The sequence below is a fragment of the Bicyclus anynana genome, chromosome Z, assembly GCF_947172395.1.
Source record: "Bicyclus anynana chromosome Z, ilBicAnyn1.1, whole genome shotgun sequence".
Taxonomy (NCBI): domain Eukaryota; kingdom Metazoa; phylum Arthropoda; class Insecta; order Lepidoptera; family Nymphalidae; genus Bicyclus; species Bicyclus anynana.
In genome coordinates, this window is record NC_069110.1 from 15,731,795 (window position 1) to 15,755,436 (window position 23,642).

The following is a 23,642-nucleotide window of genomic DNA, read 5'->3' on the forward strand; positions in this document are numbered from 1 at the left end:
TAGTGTAAGGCTTGCGACCCCTATATTTCGACTCCTGCTCTGGAAAAATGTACGGCGTTTACGGTTAAAGTACAAACGCTACGCTCAAAAATTACGGGATAGTGCTTAGAGTTATTTTCTGATATAGTAACAGCCTTCTAAGCGTTATTCACGTTGGTTCATTTCACAGGTAATTTTTGTTCAAGAGCTTGTAGTCTATTCGTTCTGCTTCAATATCCTATTTATTACCTACTATAAGTAAATTCATCTAAATCAGTTTCACGGTTTAGCTATGACAGATATATACAAACAAACAGATTTCGATTTTAATATTAGTATGGAATAGTATGATCTAGAGGTTTTACCCTTATACTTATCGTTTCCGTGAAAATACGGTGTTTAAATATAGGTCACTTCCTGATAATAGAATATATGATAATATGGCTCCATAGGTTAACATTATTAAAATCGGTTGATTAGTTTTTGGATTAAATTGTAACATAAAAAATTTATAATCTTAATTTAAATGTAAATAATGTAATTAATTAACGAAAATTGGAATAAAGATAGTTTACAAATACAGCGATACCACAAATACTCGTAAATACTAAATATATTTTTGTCAAAGAAAAAGTTATGCCATTTGCTGTAAATCAACATTTTTATTTTCCACTGAAAGTATACTGCAAACAGAACCAATTGAAAGCTGAAACTGAATCGACTTCGTATTGGGCGTACATACACGAATATTATGTAAGTACGAGTGTGTGCGAGTAATTTCACGATAATGAAAGCTTGTAAGTACTTTTTTTTTTAAATACAAATAATATAAAAAACATTTCAAATGTTCATGCGTCATCCCACTAATATAATAAATGCGACAATTTGGATGGATGTAAATTCATCATCATCATCATCATCATCTCCACCATTGGACGTCCTCTGCAGATCATAGGCCTTTTAAAGGGACTTCCAAACATCACGATGCTGCCCCCCTAGACAAGTGGGAATGACATTTGCTATCGAGTCACGTGATCAAGATCTGTCATTCATGTACATTTTTCTAGTTTTCGAAGCGTTAGCGATCGTAGAAAGAGAATCGACATGCCACTTAGCTAGGGTCGAGTCGCACTTAGAGTCGCAGTGAATCCCTGCGTCTCGCTTGATGTTGTCAGTCCTGGTCGGGGGTCGACAAACGGTGAAGGAAAAACATCGTGAAGTAACCTGCATACCAGAGAATTTTCTTAATTCTCTGCGTGTGTAAGGTCTGCCAATCAGCATTGACTCAGCGTGGTGGACTATTGGTCTAATCTCATTCTGAGAGGAGACTCAAGCTCAGCAGTGAGCCATATTATCATAGTTCAGTTCAACATTATCATCCTAAGCCCGCCAACCTACAGTGGAGCCTGGTTAGTCTAATTTGGTGGCTCCATATACCCTAACCTTTATTAAGAGAGGCATAGCATAGTGGGACGTTAAAATAGGCCGATAATGGCGATATAAGTAAGAGTTTTGAGTTTAAGTTGTCGGACAATTTGTTAGCAAAATCATTTATTAATCTTTTCAGAACTAAATCCTACTGAAGTCCGTATGCAAAGCAATCTTTCTTTTTGATGTCCATAATCCATAGACTAAGAGCCTGCGATAGACATACCTGATTTTATGAAGCCTGACAGTTTGTCAGCCTATGGTCATACTATAGGTAAGATTGTAAGCCCATTATGCAGTTTGGACGTGGTAGCTTGGAAAGCAGGTTTCAAGGGTCCAGATCCTCATTTGACAGTTAGGACTCCGAATTCTGCCTTTTGTTTTCGACCTATAACCCAAATGTTCAAAGTAGGTAGGTAGGTAGGTAGTAGGTAGTATATTTGACAGTTTTTCTTTTCATTTCATAGAAACCTCTGTATCAAATAATAAATGAAAAATGTTTTTATCGACACTCTCCTGTTACCAATTTAAAGGCAACACGTAAAAACGTGTATCTGCAAAACATTCATTTTTCAGTATCGGAGAGTGTTTTGAAGTTTTGGAAAAATTGCAGCTTGATTATTTTATTCATATATTTTAATTAATGTCACAGAACATAAAACGCTGGATTTTTGTTTTGAAGCACATAATTTGAGTTTTAGCTGCACCTTTGGTCTATTTGTGTGTTTGGTTTTTGGTTGGTCGGGTTATTAAATATTGGCTTTTTCTTTCTTCCAAGAAATTTTCAGTAAATCCGAGTAAATATTGTCAGCTCATACTGGAGCTCTAATAAAAAACAAATTGTGATGGGAATCGTAAAAGCTGAATCTTGAATAAAAATTAACTCAAAGAAATATTGTAGAGTGATTCTCTGAACCAAATACCATAAATTAAATATCATAAAAAATATAAATTTCTGATGAACAATGTCACCGTTTTATATTTCTGTGAATGAAATGTGCTTTTTAATACCTTCTTATATTAATTTTACTCGAAAACGATTAGCCTGATCTGTAACTTTGTCTTGTCTGTCAAACTGTTGTTTGTTGTAACGTGAAACGTACACTAAAAATTACTATTTAGTTTACTACAATTTTGGCACCAAAGTTACTGCTTAGTTTTTCTATATGTTGAGTAATAAGAAGCCAAAAAACTGAAAAAATAAAGGAACTGGACATCAGCGATGCCTTTCGAAATGTACGGTCATTATTATTCAAGGTCGCCTTTCACACTGCAATTATGGGGTTGCCAAATATAAACAGTTAATTAAAGTTATATAAATACCCTCATTAGTTATTTAGTCGTCTAATATGTCAAATGAAAAATTATTTTAAGCTTAATTTAACTGTCTGCCTTTAATCAAATTCATGATTACCTAGATTTTGTACGAAAAATGGGTTTAGCCGCAATTTAAATAGGCAACCTATTTCCAATGTGTCAGTGTGAACATTGTCTATCATTTATTTCATATCACTAACTAGCTGACGCCGCGCGGTTTCACCCGCGTGGTTCCCGTTCGCATAGGAATACGCGGATAATATATAGCATATAGCCTTCCTCGATAAATGGGCTATCTAACACTGAAAGAATTTTTCAAATCGGACCAGTAGTTCCTAAGATTAGCGCGTTCAATCAAACAAACAAACTCTTCAGCTTTATAACTATATATAGTCACTAATAAATAACTGATGAGGGTATATATTTCTAATACCGGATTTTAGACCATAGGGATGAAATACCAATTACAAGCGAATGTCACAAGAATTTCGGTATGAAACTGACGTACGTCGACAAATTAGAATCGGATACGAAACGAACGAGATATGGAATCTGGTCGAATAGCTACGGGTTTCCTAGTACATGTCCCCCGAAATGGAGTTATTGGTTTGTCAAGGAGCGGACATAGATATTTAGTTTGTTGAGTATTTGTCCTATATCTTCATATTATTAGTATCTTCAACAGTCTAGTGGCTGTCCACTAGGATGTTGAAGGACTCTGTCTTTTACTTCAAGTATGCGAGTTATTAAATATTCAAGTAGTTACCTTATTTGGTATGTATGCGATACCAAGTTTTTCAAGTCCCACGTGAGCCAAGAAATTTAATCTAGTTACTTGAGTTTAATCCTGATTGAATGAAATAATCATTAGCTATCAATAGAATTTTCAAAAATGTTATTAGTAATATCAATTGCTTCAAACAAATAAACATCGAGAGGAAACCTGCATCAATGAGAATTTTCTTAATTCTCTACGTCTGTGAAGTCTGCATTGGCATTGGGCCAGCGTGGTGGATTATTAGCCTTACCCCTCTGATTCTGAGAGGAGACACGTGCTCAATTGAGCCGAATATGGATTGTTAGTCAATAATGATGAAGGTTAAATAGATGCTTAAAGTTTATATGGAAAAATCGATTTCAACAGATGAAGTCACAGCCGTCCCGTTTATCTATAAAACTGTAGACTATCTTTGTGTAATCAAGACAAGCGGGCGACAGGGCGCTCGTCGGTCAACAAGTTAAGCTAAGTACTAATATTTACACAGCCCATTTCAAGCTTATTTACTCTTTAATAACTTTGCACTAAACTCAAGCTACTTTAATATTTTACCCGACTGCGCAAGCACGGGTGTGTTATTCGAATGTCAAATAGCTTGCTCTATACAATCAGAGTATAAGCTTGTGATTGGTCTCAGTTGTACAAATGTTCCACTGTCAGGTTGTTATTTAATTTGTTTTAATTTGTTTGAATAGATTCAAAGTTCCATAATCTGAAGCCCTGACTGTCGATTTCAAGAGCATTCAAAAGTCCCGTTAACGTATGATAACGGTTTTTTTTACAAAATTAATTAGATAAGGTACCATTAAAAGCTAATAAAATAACATAGCTATATTTAAAAAACATATACTCATAAATAAATGAAAGTATTAAAAACGAAACAGCTGTTTAACAGCTATGAATTGCCGTCACTTGATATTATTACGAGAAATGAAGGAAACAGAAAAATAAACCTATTTTATTATTACTTAGTAAGTAATGTTTAGAGCTAAGAAGTTTATATTTCAACTGATAAAAATCACTCCACGTTATTTTCCTGCTATTGCTAACAGAATTCCAGGAATCTCACATGAATGCGGATTCTCTAGAAATGTCACAAAGCAAGTTGCAGTGTACACCTGATTGCACAATACTTATACACTGTTAACCCTCCGTTCTTAACGTGCATAAAAGTTCCGTCGCAAACCATGTGGGGTTCTTCGCACCCCAAGCTATCTGTGCAAGCTACCTATAAAAATATACTATTTTTGACGTGACAACGTCTTATAATTCAATGAAGCCGGCCGATCCGAAAAAATATGACGTCATACGTCGTTCCCTCGCTCTAGGGTTGCCAACTTTTTTTACAAGAAATAAAGTATATTCTGGTCTATGAAGACTATTAAACATTATTTTAGAAAAACAAACATTTTCTTTATAAAAATGCAACCATTCCATCAGTATTTTCTCATGACGTTGTCACTTTCAACTATCGTCAGTAAACAGACAACCGATTTTTTTATCTATGTAATGAAAATATTAAACCACAAGTATTAAATCTCAAGATTGTAATATTTTACAACACAGGAAGTCGTAATAATCTTTTACTGTTTTTTTACTTCGATTAGCCGGAGATAGGACAAGATAGCATAACATTGTAAGAAAGAAGATCAAAGATAGAGATAGTCAGGAACTTCACACGACTAACGGAAGATATTGAAAATACAAATACACATACATTTCTATTGGGGTTTTTGATAACTATGCCGGTCTCAGTCTGCTGTTACTGCGACTCTACTTCTAAATCACTATAATATATATTATGCGTTAGCTCCTAGTCTAGCAACGTTGCAACTTCAACCATGTTTCGAGTTCAGGTGGGCGTTGAAAATGGTATGGATATTTTTCTTTCACTAGGGCTTATTAAACCCCACGTCGTGCTCGGAGGGTTAACAATAATCCGCTTTATTAGTGGGCTGTACTTCTGTCTGTATGCTAGTATAGATCTATGTCCTATCATAGCATAGGAGGATTAATCAATTTGCTTCAATGCACAGTTGCTTAGAGTGTTTAATATGTCTGATAAAGATTAATTAAGTTATACACGATAAAGACTTGAAAGACGTTGAGTAAGTCTCTGATGTATAAAATGTTAGATTAATAACTTTTCAAGTACTTGAGTTAGGCGGTTCATCATCATCATCATAAATCACCCAAATTCGGCTCACTATTGAGTACGAGTCTCCTCTTAGTATGAGCGAGCTTAGGCCACCATACTGGCCAAATACGGATTGGCAGACTTCACACACGAAGAGAATTATGTATTAAGTTATATGTTAAGGTAAAAGGTAATCCTACTTGACCGAGATTTAACCTCTAACTTAAAAGGGTAGTAGGAACTATTACTAGGTATGTGTGAGTAAGATCCTGGGTGATGTAAGCGGACGCTTAAGATAACCGTTATAATCGGAGTTGGCTTATTATCATGTTCACCCTTCTACATTTAGGTAATAAGCTCATAACCTTTTAATTGTTAATAATAATCTAAACTATTTACTAGCAGACGACCTGCGGTTTCATCTGGAATATCCAGAGATTAACTCCTTACAACCTCACAAACTTTATCTCATTTTTATAATATTAAGAAACAGATCGATGTGGTAAATAAAATGCTCCAATTAGCATTATTATTTATTTAAGAACGATAAATTAATTAAAATTTTAAGGTAAAATGATTGACTTGCGAATTATACCTTCATTTTAAATGTTTTTGTTGATAAACATTTCACAACGGTATATTTGGTTTTCAGAACAGTGTTAGCCCAGTGGATATGACCTCTGCCTCCGATGCCGGAGGGTGTGGGTTCAAACCGGTCCGGGGCATGCACCTACAACTTTTCAGTTGTGTGCATTTTAAGAAATTAAATATCACTTGCCTCAATCGGTGAAAGAAAACATCGTGAGGAAACCTGCATACCAGAGAATTATCTTAATTCTCTGCGTGTGTGAAGACTGCCAATCCGCATTGAGCCAGCGTGGTGGACTATTGGCCTTACCCCTCTCATTCTGAGAGGAGACTCGAGCTCAGCAGTGAGCCGAATATGGGTTGATGACGACGACATATTTGGTTTTAATATAGAAGGGGATGTGTGTAATATTCGAACATCCTAATATCTCAACACTGCAGGACATCCGGTTGACTCTAACGAGTAGTTCCCGCTTCCGGACCAATATGGGGATAAAATGTAACTTTCCGTTAGTATAAGGATTTCTAAAGCCGCGTGGAACCGTAAACGACAAACAAACACATCGCATATACTAATAAAGCATAGAATTGCGTGCACTGCTTCTTCTTTTTGTTGGCGTGGTCCCACTCGTGAAGTCCGCTTTCCGGCAGTCTTTTTTTTTTATATTCTTTACAAGTTAGCCCTTGACTACAACCGCACCTGATGGTAACTGATGATGCAGTCTAAGATGGAAGCGGGCTAACTTGTTAGGAGGAGTCACTTTCGGTCTCTACACGGCATCGTGCCGGAACGCTAAATCGCTTGCCGGTGGGATGGCAATTAGCCACGAAGCCTCCCACCAGCCAGACCTGGATGTCTCCCTCCGTATAGTACATATATAGATCCATAAACAGTTATAGAGCTTACACCCACCACGATGCTCCAATGTGGGTTGGTGGGATTAGGGTGATAATGTAATTAACGAACACTATCACATGTTAGTGATAGTTACCGAGACCGACGGATTATTGTGAAAACCCGAGGCACTAAGGTGTAACACCTCCAACTTCAACAACAGTAATTCATAGCCCAACCCAAGATTCGAACCCAGGTCCTCGTAAGCCGAAACCACATAGTTAAACCACTGGACCAACGAGGTAGTTAAAATATAAATACTTTATATAATATATTCCAGATGACGCCGATGTTTTCACAACACTGTATAAATTGATATTTGACAATGAAAATTGAGGTAATAATGTTTTGGTACATTAAGTTTTTATGTAAATCACTTTATGATGACCAGACAAACAGTTATTTGTAATTCAAATACTTTTCAATATTCATTTCAGTATTTTTCGTATTGGCTGTATGCAAAACAAAGTCAACACGTGCAACTGATAATGCAAATATGTTGTTATAAAAAGCTTAAGTTTGGGGTCAACGATTATATATATTCTAGGAAAGCTACATTCAAGAAAAGTATATTTGTCATCAACAAAATAAGTATTTGTCATTAAGATAACCGTTGATGGATTAGTACCAGTAGGTCCTAATACAAAAAATATAATCAAACGACAACATTTAAAATGCCCTTAAGACATTTTTAATAAATAAATCGTACCACTCCATCAACGAGTATCCTAATAGCAAATTTTGACATTTTGACGTCCGCGACTTCGTCTGCGTAAAACTGGGTGTAAACTTTTAACTATGCCTACCCCATCCCTACACCTACCCTATCCCAACTTACCCCTACCATACCCTACCCTACCCCTACCCTACCCCTGGCCTACCCCTACCCCTTTCATTTTTAAAATTGTGCTGTCTTAAGAACCTTCTTTCTTTCCTTCTCCTTTCCAAAAAAAAATAAAGAAATCAATCCAGCCGTTCACGCGTGATGGCGTGACCAAGGGATATATGGATTCATTTATATATATGTAGATTTTCTTCATTGCGTCATAATCTCAGTTTATATTTTTGAATGACATAATAATCCTACTACAAGGCTTCTACAAAATGTTAAAAGTTTTAATTATTGTAATATGGTGATATAGTTTCTTAGTAGTACAGCTTAGTAATATTTTGTAAAATGTGCAAGCCCTTCAAGGCGAAAACATTGTACTATCTATTTTTTCCATCTATTTACCACATGTTTTGTACAAATAAACGATGATTATAATTCTACCTACTATTGTTTGTGGTATTAAACAAACAAGTAGGTATAATCTGCATGTGAGTATTGCATACAATATTTTGAATGAAACGTGCTAGTTTTGTACGTTTAAATACGCAAACTAGCGTTTATTATCAACGTAATTGGCTACTCGTAGCTGGATCAAATCGGAAGCTTTACCGGTTGCTTAGAAATGTCACGAATTCGTTTTTATTATTTACTCAGCAAAGTTATTATGGTAAGTAAAAGTAAACACGGTTGAATTTTTTCTCTGTAAATAACATACTTTCCAAATTACCATAATGGGAAGTGTAATATAACGTAAGTTTAACAAATCATATTAAATTTTATTTTGAGAGGAAAATCTTGGCAATCCATGGATTCACCGTGCGGTTGGCGGGTCCATCGCGTGGCAGAGAGAAAAATTCGGTCACAAGTCCTGGACTTGTGACCGAATTTTATCTCTGTAAAACGATGTAGGTTTAAGGAATTACTTGACAATCAATTAACACTCCCCTTCTCCGCTCGCGTTGTTCTCCCTGCCTATCCAATTTTGGTAAGATCAAATTAGAGCAGGTTTGGATACCCGTTTTAATATAGAACTTGCTACAGTTCTAGAGAGGCCGAGGTCTCTAAGCAGAGAGATTTTGCTGGTAATCCTCTCGTACCTACATCTACGGCATACAGGCTAACCACATAGCCACGTTTAGATAGTTCATTTAGTAGGTCATAATATTTATTCATTTTTCTACTGTGGTCCTACGGAATATTAGTCTCCCACGCCACAGTAAGCTCTACAAGTACTATTCGCTTATTAATTTACTAGAGGATCCGTATAAAGAACGTCCTACAACTATCTGCTTATAGCTGAAAATCTATCATATTCTATTCATTTATATAATTTTGTTAAATTTAATGAATACGTAGGTAAACGAAATGGGACAATTTAAATATGATTTTAAAATGTCTTAAAATGTTGTAACTTTTGATAATGTAAAAAGTCTTAATAATTCTATTTTAATAATGTTATCGCTGCGTTGCAACGACTTCCGGTACGGACGGCTTCAGTGTGCTTGTGGCGTTCGAGCCGTCCACATCTCTTGTTCTGTAATTCTTTACGGGTTATTTGGATAGGCTGGGAGAGTGACTTGAGTGGAAAAGGGGAGGGAGTGTTTGTTGACAGTCAAATGTACCTTTAACCCTACACACAACGTTCACAAGTGCGTGTATTCACTCAAGGTCATTCTCTGCCATTCTAGGGTCTTATTTTGGTTACAGTTTGATTCGTTAATTAAGTACCTTTGTTCGACATTTTTAATCACTTCTGAGTCTGCTAAAAATAATGAGTGAATGAGATTTTTTTAGGTATACCTAAGTAAATTGCCGGTTGGTTAGGGTAGACCAGGGCCGGGGATGGGCATTCCCTTTTATGGATAAAAAATAGCTCAGTATCTCCACCACATTAGCCACATAGGCTAACCAGTAACATGTTTTGTACGAATTAGTTTTGGTACACAGAACAGCAAATTATGTTTGTGGTTCAATTGTGTCAAGGCCATCCGCCAATTAATGCTTGTTTTAATTGATAATGAATATGCTAGGTTTAAAATATTTTCATTAAATACCCATATTCGGCCCATATACCCACTGTTGAGTACTAGTCTCCTCTAAAAATTAGAGTGGTTAGGCTATAGTCCTCCACGTTGGTAGGAGTAATTACCAATTTTGTCCAAATTCATTAAACGTATATTTTCAATTGATCCACTCGGGATGCTCCATTACAGGTTGGCGGTAGTAGTTTTAGAATAATACAAGCTGTTACCCATGACTCCATCCGCGTGATATAAAAAAAAGTTTAAAGTTACTCCATTTACTCGTAAGATCAGCTATCTGCCCGTGAAAGTACCGTCATAATAAATCCAGCCTCTTCAGAGATTAGCCTAAACAAACAGTTTTCACTAAATGCGTAAATATATCTAAATATACCTTTATCATAACCAAATCTCGAAACTGTTTGACGTACAAACTTGAAATTGCCAGAGAGGTAGTTTGTAGGCAGTAGACGTCCATTAAGAACATTTTGCAAGAGGCCCTGATTAAGGTCTAAAAGCGAACGAAATCGTGGGCCTCCACTAGTTGGTGTCTAAAGCAAAATTTAACGCATCACATAACGTATTTAGATAGGGTTAGCTACAGAACCACTATGAGATACAACGCAACCGCATGCAGTTGGTGTCAGCTACACGACTAAAACACATAGAACTTGGCCACAGCGCAAATTATGCGGTCCGTTTACAATTCACTTTCTCTGTAATGAAAAATGCTTAGCGACCATCTCTTGGCCTTTATCGTATTGTGTGATTTCCGTATTCATTTCATTCATTCATTTTTCATTAGCGGAAAAAGCTGAGCAAGCGCTAATCGGGCTCGCCTGCCGATGGTTCCGTATAATCGTTGTTCGTCATAAATCGAACATTACATAAATTAAAAACCTTGTGAAAATGAAGACAAAATAAATACGATGCAATACATTAAATGGTAAACTCAATTCAAAACATAGACCGCAGTTATAGTATTACTCTTTTAAGGCTAAAACTTGTTATTCCTCCAGTTAAGTTAAGTTCATTCACAGTTGTGTGCATTTTACGAAATTAAATACAATACACATGTCTGAAACAGTGAAGGTAAAAGTTCTTGATTCCTCAAGAACTTTTACCTTCACTGTTTACCTGCATGCATGAGAATATTCTTAATCCTCCTCGACCTTGTTTTGTGATTATATTGCAAATGTATGTAGCTTTCATATTTTTTCCTAAGCCTGTAGTATTGTACAATATTACCTTCCGAATTTCATAGTTCTAGTCCAACGGAAAGTACTCTCTATCGATTCCCTTGAGAGAATCGATATATATGTACTCGTACCTACGTTTACTGAGGTATAAATATACCTCTAGTCCGGAGTGTATGGGTTTAATTTAAACTCGATACCTACACATGTTACCGAGATAAAGGAGATGCAGACAGACAGACGGGTAGACAGACAATTAGACAGACAGACAGGCGAACAACAAGTGATCTTATGAGGATTCTGTTTCCTACCTCTTGGGTTACGGAACCCTAAAAATAATAGACATTTAATTTGTAGTCTAAATTTTATGAGAAAAATTGGTATAATTGTACCTACAATGGCATGGCGGTAAAACAAAATATAAATATAAAGTATTCGTCGGAACAAAGTTATCCGTCCATACACCTTCAACGATCTTCATTAACGAGATTAGAGAAAAACAATATTTACGAAAATTTCAAACTTTTCTTGTAGGATGATGGTTTTTAATTAAAATCGAGATTGTAAAGTTAATTCTGGCCTTCCATCTGGACTATTCTGTGATGTTTCGTATAAAATAATGGGAAAACCAAAAAATGTCAAAATGGGAAAATGTTTTAGATAAATTATTTAAACTAAAAAAGGCTGAGTTTGTTGAAGGCTGTTCTCGTACCAAGAAGCATTTGGAACCCTCGTAATTTTAAATTTAAGTTTTCGACTAATCATTATCACCTGTATCTTATATTATGACCTGACGTATCGAAGTTTCTACTGACTATGAACCTTCATACAAGCACATACATAAATATAGCTAGCACGTAGACAGGCAGTTATGGCGTGTCCAAACATAGCGCGGCAATCGTGAGTGGCACGCTGCGTGTGGACACCCCTTTACACACACGTCAGACTTATAACACCCTTCGTTTTTGCATCGGGGATTAAAAATAATAGCTTTGTGCACTACCTGTAAACAATCGATATTTAATGTTTCTCAAAATATTGCTATACATTTATTGGGAAAAGCTTATTATAGTGTATATTAATGATAAAAAGCTTGGCGTTAAACTGTAATATACGACTGTGTGCCTAGTTTTAAATAAGTTTGTAAAATGGTGGTAAACAAAAAAAAACTGAGTTTGTTGTGGGCTCTTCTCGGACGGCGCGTTTGGAACCCTCGTAACTTTAGTTTTAAGTTTCCGACTATTATTTTACTTACTTTTAATACCACCATTAAATTAAATTAAATTATGACATAATCTTGACCTTTCAAAAGTGCTTGTAAACTAAGCCTAATTGAAATAAATGAATTTTGACTTTGACTTTGACTTACATATGTGTAATACGCGTGCACGTATACTTAATATTTCGCCGCGCATATAGTGTTTCTTATAGTTATTTTTAGTATATCATATGATGTACAACATATGAAGTTAGAACAATTAAGTTAGAAATAAATGTTTCAATGTAATGGTAACACTAAAAACAATAAAATTTAAACGGTAACGTTAAAAATTCAAAAAGCTTCTCGCTTAACTAAACGTGATCAAAAGACATGACTAAACGTCGTTTCCACCACTATATAAAATAAGTAATCAACTTCAGCTATGAATGTAATTTAAAGGCTTTGAAAATGGATAAAGAGCCGTAAGGAAATTATGTGAATATATGAATTCTATTAAACCTACCATAAATATTAAGTGTAAGAGCCAGTGATAGCCATTTCATCGAAATTTAAAACAAATGAAAATTCGCCAACCCATTCTCCTATCATAAGTTAGTTCGGTAGACTTGACTTTGACTGCGATCTTTCTTGTTTTATATTCTTTACAAGTTAGACCTCGATTACGATCTCACCTGACTTTGAGAGACGATGCCGTCTGTGTAAGTCTGCTTACTTAGGAGAGGTACAAGTTAAACATTTAAAAAAAAATTAGGCTTGTTTTATCGAAAAAGCTAACTTTGAAGAAGAAAATACCAACGTTTCATTGGCTGAAACAACTTACTTTTAAAAATAATTATCAAGCATAAAATCAACGTTTAAGTATTTTTTCAGCAAATGATATGAATGAAGGAAAATATATATATATATATATATATCCCTTGGTCACGCCGTCACGCGTGAATGGCTGGACCGATTTTCTTTTTTTTTAAGTGTTTGTTATTGTCAGTAGAAGGTTCTTATGACAGAAAATAGAGTAGGGGAAGGGGTAGGGTAGGGGTAAGGTAGGGGTAGGATAGGGGTAGGGATAGAGTAGGGGTAGGGTAGGGGTATGGTAGGGTTAGGGTAGGGTAGGGTAGGAGTAGGATAGGGGTAGAATAGTGGTAGGGTAGGGGAAGTTAAAAGTTTACATCGAGCTTCACGCGGATGAAGTCGCGGGCGTCCGCTAGTTATTCTTTAAATATAAACCAGAGAAGATGTTTCCTAGATAGCAGACAGTTTCGATAGCTCTAATACTCAGTCAGAACAATTTTACTTTTAATTGGCTTGATTGGTTTGCATCACTTAATAAATTGCTTTAACATTTGTTGAATCGTTATAACTTGACTGCTAATTATTTCACTAACAGCATTGTTACTTCAAAAATACAACTTGATTAAATAGTAATTAAAAGTCTATTAGTCTAAAAGTCTAATGTCAGTGTTTAAATTGCAATGCCGAGGTAATAAATAAAGGTATTAGATTAGGGTTTACTACCGTGATTATCTCTTTCATTTTCTATCCCGTCTCTTCAAGCCACATAATTATTAAGGTATTACGATTGAACTCTTTCTTTCTTGGATTCTTATAACTATCTCAATTATTAAGGCTGGCATATTGTGTCTGGTTATCTTATAATAGCAATTTTCGAATTCCAATTACGTTTTTTAAGTTGGTCGACTACTTATAACTATCTCAATTATTTCTTATAACTATCTCAATTATTAAGGCTGGCATATTGTGTCTGGTTATCTTATAATAGCAATTTTCGAATTCCAATTACGTTTTTTAAGTTGGTCGACTACTTATAACTATCTCAATTATTTCTTATAACTATTTCAATTATTAAGGCTGGCATATTGTGTCTGGTTATCTTATAATAGCAATTTTCGAATTCCAATGACGTTTTTTAAGTTGGTCGACTACTCTAAATCTTTAAATAGCAATTGCTGCCTAGCTGTTATATTTTTCCTTATAATTCCATTATATATCCTTTTACTTTTGTGTTTTTTTTCACGTATCCATAAACAACCGTTTAGCTGGTAGAAAGGTAGGAAACTCTTAAAAGTATATCTAATAATATGAAACTGCACATGACCATATTGAAGTCGAATTTTATGAAACCGATTCATAATTAAAATTCATAATCTACTATTACTTTGTTAGTTTAATGAATTGAAACTTTTGAAATAGCTTTTTGGAAATATTTCTTATTCATTTCTTTCGAATGAATAGTTTTCAGAAATCTATTAAATATCAGAGTATTTTTATTAATATAGCATACATGAGTCTTCTTTTTCAAACGAAAACCTTCCTATTAGCTGACGGAAAGGGCGTTCCTTTGTCAGTAATTGAATGCTGAAAATATCATCTTGGAAGTTTATTCCTTCGCAATCTTGCGGACCCGTTTAAAATTTCTACAGATGAAAATTATTTTTCTATCAAAAAGCAATCAGTTCTATTAAAACAATATTTTTTTAGCTAACACTCATACTTTGATCATAAAGTACATAACTTTCTAAAGAACTTTTTATCCTTATATCCTTAAAAACATGCCATCCGAACCGATGGTAGTCTCCAAACTTGACGTTTCAAAAGTACTATAGGCAATTTGAAATAAACGAACTTTGAATTATATAAAGCTGGTATAGTGATGGCGTTGTGATCGCGCTACAGAATATTAATTAGTAGCTAAAATGTATTATATAAGTCTTATGCAGCCGTATTTTAGGCGACATACTAAAAAGAGGGAGAGTTTCGAAGACACTCAAAAGGACGAAACAATTATGCTGATTTTTTTTTATCCGGGAGTACCAGATTTGGATTTCAAGCCCTGAAACCCGCAGAACGCACTGAAAAGCGCAAAGTCGATCCCTATCAGACTAAATGGATCGAATACATCAAGCGGAACGCAGAGAGTCGCTGAAAGCAGACCGCTCGAGACCGTCATGTTTGAACGTCCTAAGATTAGACCCAGTATTTATGTTCCAACTCTATCTTTAGAACATAGTCATCACGTTTAACAAGTTCGCTGCGTTATGGGAAGCAATTTGTCGTATTTGAGTTCTGGTCTGTACGGCAGCTAATAGGGATGATGACTAGGTTTGAATATATTGATTTTTATGATACATTCGGGTAAATAAGGTCACTGTTAACTAATATATAAATAAAAAGCAAAGATTGACTGGATATTTGCAAAATGAATAAGATTATAAAATTTAAAAATCTTTTATCGTAATTAGATGAAAAATCATATCGTTTTAGCTTCCTTACATTAAATGTGCCATATTTCAATACAAGAACTATAAACATAAACGCACACATAACAAAGATATTAGTAATTTTATTTGACAGCCCATACAAATGTAACGATCATTATGTACCTACGACATCATTAAATCGTACCATTGTGTATGGGGCGTTTTCCAGGGATCCGCGGCAGCGCCGCAAATCTGACCCTTTAAGTCCCTGTAGCTCCGAAAGTAATGATCGCAGATACCCTGTTACTTTTACAAAATTGCGGTACTATTAGCATACTCCTAATTTATATACAATTTAAAAAAAACTGTCATCATCCCTATTGTCCTTGTCTAACCGCTGGTGCGGCGGTGGATAAATTATGTTCCCATTCACGAACAAAACAGATAACTATATTCTTGACATACTTGTTTCATATGTAATCAGATTCTCATAAAAATGTATAGGAAGTAAAAATCTTTACCTCTGATGCGGCTGCGCATGCGGCGCTACATATTATAACCCAAATTTTAGTAATATTTTTGTACCTCAGAATACAATAAACTCCAGAAGGCGTAATCGAGCATAGGAATAAAGCCGTTGAAATTAGTCTTATTAGGTGTAATTTCACGAATAAGATTAGACACACTGAGTAAGCCGTCTATTGTGACGTGCTATACAGGTATAATTTTTGGATACAATGCGTGCTTTCGGCTTGAACGTGGTTTCTGGTGTTTTCTGTATTCTGAGGTCGTCACTATCCAAAACGTGATTTTAACTCTACAGTGATATTAGCTTGATAGACCTCTCTAGCGCAGTATGTAGTGCTGTGGTTCACAACAAAGAGGCCCTGAGTTCGAAACCCGGCTCTGTCAGCAAAGGATTTTAAATTTTCTAAGTCGACTCAAGTCTGGTCAAGTACCGTACCGCCAAGTGATTTAGCGTTCCGGTTAGATTCCCATCTCGGGTTAATTTAGAATTTATTTACTACACTAGCAGACCCGATCAAGCTTCGCTTTAACTTATGTGCACTTCTTCCCTATCCCTACTCTACACTACCCTACCCATACCCTACCCTACCCCTACCTCTATCCCTTGACACTTAAACGTTTGTATGAGAAATAGAAAAAAATACCTTATATTGTTTTGTCACGAATGTTGCGATTGAAATGATTTCGCGGAATTTCAGCTTAATCAAATTACTATCGAAGATTAGCAAGTGGAAAATTGTGTGATCATTTTGACGGATAATATCCGAGTGGAATTTAATAGAGTTATGAAAATTTTATAAAACCGCATTTAATATCATTGCAATGCTTTGATAGTTAATTTTCAACGCTAATTAAAATTATCAAAATCCGTTAAGTGCATTATCATTATTATCCGAAAGTGGTCGTTGTTTTTTTTTTTTAAATTCTGCCTACCCACATTGGAGTAGCGTGGTGAGTATAAGCTCTTTATACCCTCTCCTATCACAGAGGCCTGACTTGGGTCGTTGGCTAGACTGGCAATGATATACAGAAAATTTTCAATTAATTTCTCAACCGAGGAAAGACAGAGAATGTTAACAATTTGACGTGTATATTTTTTTATGTATGTACATCTGCAACTTTTTACTGAGTAGTCCGATTGGAACTTTTTTTTATCCAAAAAATTCAAAATTCATTTATTTCAAGTTGGCTCAGTTTACAAGCACTTTTGATACATCAGTTGACTATTTGTAAAGATTCTACCACCGGTTCGGAAGGCAGGTTCTGCTGAGAAGAAACTGGCAAGAAACTCAACAGTTGCACTTTTAATAAAGTCAAAAAAACAAAATCAATTAGGATTATATTCCATACCTCTAAAGAAAAAAAACATGCCCTATTAAGATCACTTTGTTTTCCATCTATCTGTCAATTACTGCGCTGAGAAGTTATAATGTAATAGAGAAAAAAATATTTTCAAAGTTTATGTAAAAAAGATGCAGCCACTTATGCCGCATAAACGTTTATTTCGAATCAAAATCAATCATTTTTATGAAACTGTATTAAATCATGAGAATTCTTTGCCACCACACTGGTTCAATGCGGATTGGCAGACTTCACACACGCAGAGAATTAAGAAAATTCTCTGGTATGCTGGTTTCCTCACGGTGTTCTTCCTTCACCGTGTGAGACACGTGATATTTGAATTTTTTAAAATGCACATAACTGAAAAGTTTGAGGTACATGCCCCGGACCGAATTCGAACCCATATCCTCCAGAATCGGAGGCAGAGGTCATGTCAACTGGGCTATCACGGCTCTCTAATAAATCATCGAGGTAAAGCAAATATGTACGGTGAATACCTACAGATTCCTCTGAGCCACTAAGATGATTGAATTGATGAAGTGTAATTACAGTGAGCCACTGAGACTCGCACTTCACGGTTTCTTATTATTCAAAATTAAAAAAAAGTCTTCACAAAGTTATCGCTTATTTGAAATATTTTTTAATTTTCTATTTTTTTTAATTTATGAAGTTTTAGGTTGTCTTCTAATTATAATATAAAACTTATAGAAATAAATATTAATCAGAAAAGAGAAGATCCGCAGAAAAACCAAACCACATCAAAGATACGACGTCGCAAAGCTGAAGTAGCAACGGGTTCGAAGAGTCCATGAACATGAGGTCTAAAGGTGCTGGAATAGCAATCCCGCACCGGAAAGTTGACCTCCCACGTCTACTGGACCTAAGATACCACGTCAAGGGCCAAATTATATCCACGAATCATGTAAATGTACTCAAAGGTACATATCAAGTTGCACCATTGTCAGTGTACCAGTTAATTCAACCTATATTCCTGTAGTACAGTTGTCCAGACACCGTGAGAGGTATGGGTAGAATAAATCGTACGGTCTCCCAAGACTCGAGCCCTTTAGAACTAATGTTTAAGACTCGGAGTCTTTTTTAGAGCTCGGCTAATGAAACGACTCGGTTTGTAAAAAATCTCTGGTCTTCTGCGTTACGTTTAGCCTTTTTAATGGATAGTTCTCTTAAACAGTTTAAAGTAAATTGGCAGAATTCGCCATTTAATATTTTATCCCCCCATTTATGATGTGTCTGTTTTTGACTTGCAAGTAATTATTAAAAAAGAGTTATTAAAAAATTTTAAAGTTTCTTATTCCTGCACTAATTTGGTTCATAATTGATATTTGGATAGCAAGAATGGCAAAAACAGATTTTGAAGTAAAAATTCATAGCTAAATTTACTATCCGCCATTTATTTACTATTTCGATCAAATTAAAGTGACGTCACTTTTATTTTCGAGTTACTCTCAGCAAGTCCTTTCATTCAATACCCATATTTTAAGTAATCGTAAAAAACTTAATCTTTAATTTTTAGAAGGCTGCAATATCGGATTTAGAGTGACCTCACATTATTTTTCAAGTTACTCTCAACAAGCCTTTTCATTTGATATCCATATTGTAGAAGTGCATAAAAACTTAGTCCGCCATGTTTAAGAAGGCAGCCATATTGGATTAGAGTGACGTCACTTTCCATTTTCGAGTTGCTCTCAGCAAGCCCTTTTATTCAATACCCATATTATAGGTAAGCATGAAAAGTAAGTCCGCAATATTTAGAAGGCCGCCATATTGGTTTTAGAGTGACGTCACATTATTTTTCGAGTTACTTTCAGCAAGCCCTTTCATTTGATATCCATATTGTAGGAGTGCATAAAAAACTTAGTTCGCCCTGTATAAGAAGGCCGCCGCATTGGACTTAGAGTGACCTCAAATTATTTTTCGAGTTACTCTCAACAAGCCCTTTCGTTTGATATCCATATTATAGGAGTGCATAAAAACTTAGTCCGCCATGTTTAAGAAGGCAGCCATATTGTATTTAGAGTGACATCACTTTCCATTTTCGAGTTACTCTCAGCAAGCCCTTTCATTCAATACGCATATTGTAGGTGAGCATAAAATTTTAGTCCGCAATATTACGAAGGCCGCCATATTGGTTTCAGAGTGACGTCACATTGTTTTTCGAGTTACTTTCAGCAAGCCCTTTCATTTGATATCCATATTGCAGGAGTGCATAAAAAACTTAGTCCGCCATGTATATGAAGTCCGCCATATTGATTTTCGAGTGACATCACTTTCCATTTTCGAGTTACTCTCAGCAAGCCCTTTCATTCAATACGCATATTGTAGGTGAGCATAAAATCTTAGTCCGCAATATTTCGAAGGCCGCCATATTGGTTTCAGAGTGACCTCAAATTATTTTTCGAGTTACTCTCAACAAGCCCTTTCGTTTGATATCCATATTATAGGAGTGCATAAAAACTTAGTCTGCCATGTTTAAGAAGGCAGCCATATTATATTTAGAGTGACATCACTTTCCATTTTCGAGTTACTCTCAGCAAGCCCTTTCATTCAATACGCATATTGTAGGTGAGCATAAAATCTTAGTCCGCAATATTTCGAAGGCCGCCATATTGGTTTCAGAGTGACGTCACATTGTTTTTCGAGTTACTTTCAGCAAGCCCTTTCATTTGATATCCATATTGCAGGAGTGCATAAAAACTTAATCCGCCATGTATATGAAGTCCGCCATATTGATTTTCGAGTGACGTCATATTATTTTTCCAGTTACTCTCAGCAAGCCCTTTCATTTAATATATATATTGTAGGAGTGCATAAAAAACTTAGTTCGCCCTGTATAAGAAGGCCGGATTTAGAGTGACGTCACTTTCATTTTCGAGTTACTCTTAGTAAACCCTTTCATTTGATATCCATATTGTAGGAGAGCATTAAAAACTTAGTCCGCTATATTGGACTTCAAAAGGCCTCACACAGCTAACCATACATTCTTATCAGTGCATGGATTTTTTTTTATAATAATAAAACCTAAACTCTTAAATAGGATAGCCTTTTCAAAAAGCTGGTCTTATATTAGCAATCGAAGTTCTGAAAACGAAGACTCCTAAATAGGTTTAATCAAAGCTAATAAAGAGCTATTTGGTCCATTCAAGTGGCCTAAAAACAGAAAGTCTTAAAAAAATAGCTTAATAGACTTGAGTCTTTTGGAACATAAGTTGTACCCCTTCCAAGTGTAGCCCGCTTCCTTCTTGGCCTGTATCGTCACTAACCATCAGGTGAGATTGCTTATACGATGAAATAAACGAGCAAACTTTTTATGTAGGGGAGATACCCTAAAAACAAAGTTTTTAATATTTTATTTTACGGCTTTGTTCACATTTTAAATTTATATATTCATGTTAATTTACAGCTCTCTAGTAGTAATAGTCTCTGCGCTAAACCGCGGATGGGCGGACATGGCGAAACTATAATTCATAATAATTCATAATTCATAATTCTTTATTTGCAAATTGTTAAATACAGATCTTGATATAAATCTTATATATACTATAAGGGTTCATTGTGGACTACGGAACCCTAAAATACCCCTTTACGGAAAAAAGTTGTCATCCGTGTACGTGTGTATATTTTAGTTTTTTAGAAGAAATTTTAATCTAAAATATGGACGAAAGATTCCATCCATTATCACCGCATCGAAATCATTTAACTATAAATTTCAATTGAAACGCTTATCTGTTATGAGATATATTGAACTTGAATTCTCATGAAATAATATGACTCTACAGCCGCACTTTCAAGCTTTATTTCGCTGTGGAAGCGGATTATACCGACCGACGGATTAAAATAAAAAAGCAAATACGGTAGTTTGCCTTGCAAAAGAGTTAAACGAGGTTTTTGGGCAATTAAACTTGTTAAATTAAATTTTCGTTGATAAAATGAACAATAAAGATCGGAAAATGTTGATTTTAATTTACAAAAAAAAATTTCTCAATAAAAAAATAAGTCCGTTGATAAAATATTTTAATAATTTTCAAGTTATTTAATTAAAAATTTTTATATTTCGCTTTTATGTAATTAAAAATATTTTTTAAATATTATTTTTTTGATTTATTTTGTAGAAAAATCGTAATAAATGCTGATGTGAAAATATTCGAATTCCCTGTAAATGAACGTGCGTAAAGCTTACCTTACGTCTGAGAGCGCGCAACAGTTAGTTATTCGGGAACGTTTGTCTCCACAGCGATGGTTCGGTGATAAAATGGCGGATAAAGGACGGGTCAGGTCAGGATTACAGTCGCTTTAACCAAAAGTAAAAGTGAACGTATCTCCGCTCGATATCGCCCTACCTGTTGCGGCGTCGCGCCCGTCTCGTACTCGTAGTCCCAAACTTTTACGCTCAGAGTTACAAATTTGAAAGACTTACCCGAAGTGCTGGACTGCTCTTCGGACGCACCGCCGGACTTTCGGAAAACTTTTAGGAAAGTTGACAACAGTTTGACGTTTGTTCTGTACTGTTAGGGTAGTTACATACTAATCGTCACGCGAGTGCCTGAGGGCCGCAAGACGTGCAACCTCGGAGGCGAATGGCGAAACAGTGCGGTCGTCAGCTCGGCGCTGTGCCGCGCCCCGCCCGGTCCCGCTCCGCCACCTTGCGCCGAATTACAATTTATATATCAATTATATTCCTGTCTTCCATACCCAAAGTGCCTACTCAGTCTGTAATATTTTTTAATTGTTTTGTCATAAAATATGCGGCAAAATTTAATTTTTTCGATATTTTCCATTTTTCAGTTGCATGTGCGTTAGATTCAAACAGACATTTCATAATTAATAATAATTTTGCTATTTTATATTAATGGTTTTGATGATGAGTTTTTAAAAGATAATATACTGGAATCATTTTTGAATTCTAATATTTCACGTAAAATCATGTACAGCTCAGTATAACGTTGGCATTAGAAGTAGGTCAAATTAACCAAAAATATATTAGTGAAGTTAAAATAACACGAATGTTTGTTCCATGCTCTTCTAAATTGGACGGATGAGTTGTTGTAAGAAATCTTCACAGATACAATTGAACAATGAGCAATTGTATCCGGCAGCGCACGGTGAAAGGTGCGCAGAATAGATTGCGCACAAAAACGTAACGCTGTCATACATTCATCGAATTTTACTGATATTTTACCATATTTTTCATACCGGGGCTTTAAATTAAAAATCGATTCTTAAGGAGTAATTTCCAAAAATCAGTTTTTGTTTTGCTAGGATTCAAAAACAATTAGTCTCTTTCTTCGTTGTTGATGTGGATATATCTTCTTTAAAATTGCTTCAGTAGCGACAATAAATGACGAAACCCTTTGGTGTTACTGCTACATATCTATCATACCTACACACGTTACAAAAAATAAAGTTACACCACTAGAAAGTTAGTTTCCATGTAAATTTCGATTAGGAGAAGCTAAGATATTTATTTATGTTTTTATCGTCAGCTCTCGTCAAAATATATTCATTTTATTTGTAAAATATCAGCGTAAAATAGCTACAAAAGCTTAATATAATCGTGTTTAAAAAAATATATATATATATACAATATATATGATGTCACCCTAAACAAAACGCAATATTTAAAAAAAGAAATATCGTACGGTTCTCAAGTCATTTAATGTGTTGTCACATGTGGTCATTCATTTTTAACAACATCACATACGAAGCTATTTTAACGAATCTTCATCACTAATAACTCATATTCGGCTCGCTGTTGAGCACAAGTCTTCTCTCAGAATGAGAGAGGTTAGGCCTAAGTCCACTACGCTCGCCCAATTTGGATTAGCAGACTTCACACGCGTAGAGAATACGAAAATTGTCAAGTATGCAGGTTTTCTCGCGATAATTTACCATCATCGTTTCAAACACGTGATATTGAATTTCTTAAAATGCACATATAACTAAAAGTTGGAGGTGCATACCCCGGACCGGATTCAAACCCCATGCCCTCCGAATCGAAGGCAGAGGTCACTAGTCTATCACGTATCTAACGTATGCTGCATTATTTTAAGTAGTTACAAAGAGTACAATACGAATACGTACTGTAAATTTTCTCGCTGTAATTCTTAATCCCCGCTCTTAATTTACGCTTCGAGTTCTTTCAATAAT

The 23,642-nt window shown here is 35.3% G+C and overlaps 1 protein-coding gene across 1 annotated transcript in view; it reads right to left on the reverse strand.

The window, feature by feature from the left end:
- Nucleotides 1-22,062, reverse strand: part of LOC112051812 (SCY1-like protein 2) — a gene marked incomplete in the record, with an annotated part of 207,276 nt that extends 185,214 nt beyond the window's left edge. Inside the window, 1 exon segment of the mRNA XM_052890763.1 lies at nucleotides 21,913-22,062.
- Nucleotides 22,063-23,642: the final 1,580 nt, after the last annotated feature.